The sequence below is a fragment of the Lissotriton helveticus genome, chromosome 6, assembly GCF_964261635.1.
Source record: "Lissotriton helveticus chromosome 6, aLisHel1.1, whole genome shotgun sequence".
In the NCBI taxonomy this organism is placed as follows: domain Eukaryota; kingdom Metazoa; phylum Chordata; class Amphibia; order Caudata; family Salamandridae; genus Lissotriton; species Lissotriton helveticus.
Genome location: NC_136067.1, coordinates 1411613190 through 1411617071, shown reverse-complemented (window position 1 = coordinate 1411617071; position 3882 = coordinate 1411613190).

The following is a 3882-nucleotide window of genomic DNA, read 5'->3' as shown; positions in this document are numbered from 1 at the left end:
GCCAGGGACAGACTAATTTGCATATAGCCAGGTTCTGAGCTGGGATGGGGCAGTGAGCTAAATAACGGTGATTGATCAAGCCCTGATCTTTGGACTGGGTTAGAGTGGTCTGCTTAATTCAGACACTTTGTTCATCACTACCCCCTTTTCTGAATCGTTTTTGGCCACTATAGGTGTGGCAGGGTATACTCAGACATGAGTCCCTTGCTCACTGCTCCATCAGGATTCAAGCAAGCCGGGCTGACGAGGCTGAAATGCCAGAAACCGGTCCCCGGTAGCTTGTCTCCTTTCTGGTGAAGAATTGGCTTGGTAGTTTGGTCTGCCCTGTTCCCATGATGCACTGGGCCAGGGACAGACTAATTTGCATATAGCCAGGTTCTGAGCTGGGATGGGGCAGTGAGCTAAATAACGGTGATGGATCAAGCCCTGATCTTTGGACTGGCTAAGAGTGGTCTGCTTAATTCAGACACTCTGTTCATCACCACCCCCTTTTCTGAATCGTTTTTGACCACTATAGGTGTGGCAGGGTATACTCAGACATGAGTCCCTTGCTCACTGCTCCACCAGGATTCAAGCAAGCCGGGCCGACGAGGCTGAAATGCCAGAAACCGGTCCCCGGTAGCTTGTCTCCTTTCTGGTGAAGAATTGGCTTGGTAGTTTGGTCTGCCCTGTTCCCATGATGCACTGGGCCAGGGACAGACTAATTTGCATATAGCCAGGTTCTGAGCTGGGATGGGGCAGTGAGCTAAATAACGGTGATGGATCAAGCCCTGATCTTTGGACTGGGTAAGAGTGGTCTGCTTAATTCAGACACTCTGTTCATCACCACCCCCTTTTCTGAATAGTTTTTGGCCACTATAGGTGTGGCAGGGTATACTCAGACATGAGTCCCTTGCTCACTGCTCCATCAGGATTCAAGCAAGCCGGGCCGACGAGGCTGAAATGCCAGAAACCGGTCCCCGTTAGCTTGTCTCCTTTCTGGTGAAGAATTGGCTTGGTAGTTTGGTCTGCCCTGTTCCCATGATGCACTGGGCCAGGGACAGACTAATTTGCATATAGCCAGGTTCTGAGCTGGGATGGGGCAGTGAGCTAAATAACGGTGATGGATCAAGCCCTGATCTTTGGACTGGGTAAGAGTGGTCTGCTTAATTCAGACACTCTGTTCATCACCACCCCCTTTTCTGAATCGTTTTTGGCCACTATAGGTGTGGCAGGGTATACTCTGACATGAGTCCCTTGCTCACTGCTCCATCAGGATTCAAGCAAGCCGGGCCGACGAGGCTGAAATGCCAGAAACCGGTCCCCGGTAGCTTGTCTCCTTTCTGGTGAAGAATTGGCTTGGTAGTTTGGTCTGCCCTGTTCCCATGATGCACTGGGCCAGGGACAGACTAATTTGCATATAGCCAGGTTCTGAGCTGGGATGGGGCAGTGAGCTAAATAACGGTGATGGATCAAGCCCTGATCTTTGGACTGGGTAAGAGTGGTCTGCTTAATTCAGACACTCTGTTCATCACCACCCCCTTTTCTGAATCGTTTTTGGCCACTATAGGTGTGGCAGGGTATACTCAGACATGAGTCCCTTGCTCACTGCTCCATCAGGATTCAAGCAAGCCGGGCCGACGAGGCTGAAATGCCAGAAACCGGTCCCCGGTAGCTTGTCTCCTTTCTGGTAAAGAATTGGCTTGGTAGTTTGGTCTGCCCTGTTCCCATGATGCACTGGGCCAGGGACAGACTAATTTGCATATAGCCAGGTTCTGAGCTGGGATGGGGCAGTGAGCTAAATAACGGTGATGGATCAAGCCCTGATCTTTGGACTGGGTAAGAGTGGTCTGCTTAATTCAGACACTCTGTTCATCACCACCCCCTTTTCTGAATCGTTTTTGGCCACTATAGGTGTGGCAGCGTATACTCAGACATGAGTCCCTTGCTCACTGCTCCATCAGGATTCAAGCAAGCCGGGCCGACGAGGCTGAAATGCCAGAAACCGGTCCCCGGTAGCTTGTCTCCTTTCTGGTGAAGAATTGGCTTGGTAGTTTGGTCTGCCCTGTTCCCATGATGCACTGGGCCAGGGACAGACTAATTTGCATATAGCCAGGTTCTGAGCTGGGATGGGGCAGTGAGCTAAATAACGGTGATGGATCAAGCCCTGATCTTTGGACTGGGTAAGAGTGGTCTGCTTAATTCAGACACTCTGTTCATCACCACCCCCTTTTCTGAATCGTTTTTGGCCACTATAGGTGTGGCAGGGTATACTCAGACATGAGTCCCTTGCTCACTGCTCCATCAGGATTGAAGCAAGCCGGGCCGACGAGGCTGAAATGCCAGAAACCGGTCCCCGGTAGCTTGTCTCCTTTCTGGTGAAGAATTGGCTTGGTAGTTTGGTCTGCCCTGTTCCCATGATGCACTGGGCCAGGGACAGACTAATTTGCATATAGCCAGGTTCTGAGCTGGGATGGGGCAGTGAGCTAAATAACGGTGATGGATCAAGCCCTGATCTTTTGACTGGGTAAGAGTGGTCTGCTTAATTCAGACACTCTGTTCATCACCACCCCCTTTTCTGAATCGTTTTTGGCCACTATAGGTGTGGCAGGGTATACTCAGACATGAGTCCCTTGCTCACTGCTCCATCAGGATTCAAGCAAGCCGGGCCGACGAGGCTGAAATGCCAGCTACCGGTCCCCTGTAGCTTGTCTCCTTTCTGGTGAAGAATTGGCTTGGTAGTTTGGTCTGCCCTGTTCCCATGATGCACTGGGCCAGGGACAGACTAATTTGCATATAGCCAGGTTCTGAGCTGGGATGGGGCAGTGAGCTAAATAACGGTGATGGATCAAGCCCTGATCTTTGGACTGGGTAAGAGTGGTCTGCTTAATTCAGACAATCTGTTCATCACCACCCCCCTTTTCTGAATCGTTTTTGGCCACTATTGGTGTGGCAGGGTATACTCAGACATGAGTCCCTTGCTCACTGCTCCATCAGGATTCAAGCAAGCCGGGCCGACGAGGCTGAAATGCCAAAAACCGGTCCCCGGTAGCTTGTCTCCTTTCTGGTGAAGAATTGGCTTGGTAGTTTGGTCTGCCCTGTTCCCATGATGCACTGGGCCAGGGACAGACTAATTTGCATATAGCTAGGTTCTGAGCTGGGATGGGGCAGTGAGCTAAATAACAGTGATGGATCAAGCCCTGATCTTTGGACTGGGTAAGAGTGGTCTGCTTAATTCAGACACTCTGTTCATCACCACCCCCCTTTTCTGAATCGTTTTTGGCCACTATAGGTGTGGCAGGGTATACTCAGACATGAGTCCCTTGCTCACTGCTCCATCAGGATTCAAGCAAGCCGGGCCGACGAGGCTGAAATGCCAGAAACCGGTCCCCGGTAGCTTGTCTCCTTTCTGGTGAAGAATTGGCTTGGTAGTTTGGTCTGCCCTGTTCCCATGATGCACTGGGCCAGGGACAGACTAATTTGCATATAGCCAGGTTCTGAGCTGGGATGGGGCAGTGAGCTAAATAACGGTGATGGATCAAGCCCTGATCTTTGGACTGGGTAAGAGTGGTCTGCTTAATTCAGACACTCTGTTCATCACCACCCCCTTTTCTGAATCGTTTTTGGCCACTATAGGTGTGGCAGGGTATACTCAGACATGAGTCCCTTGCTCACTGCTCCTTCAGGATTCAAGCATGCCGGGCCGACGAGGCTGAAATGCCAGAAACCGGTCCCCGGTAGCTTGTCTCCTTTCTGGTGAAGAATTGGCTTGGTAGTTTGGTCTGCCCTGTTCCCATGATGCACTGGGCCAGGGACAGACTAATTTGCATATAGCCAGGTTCTGAGCTGGGATGGGGCAGTGAGCTAAATAACGGTGATGGATCAAGCCCTGATCTTTGGACT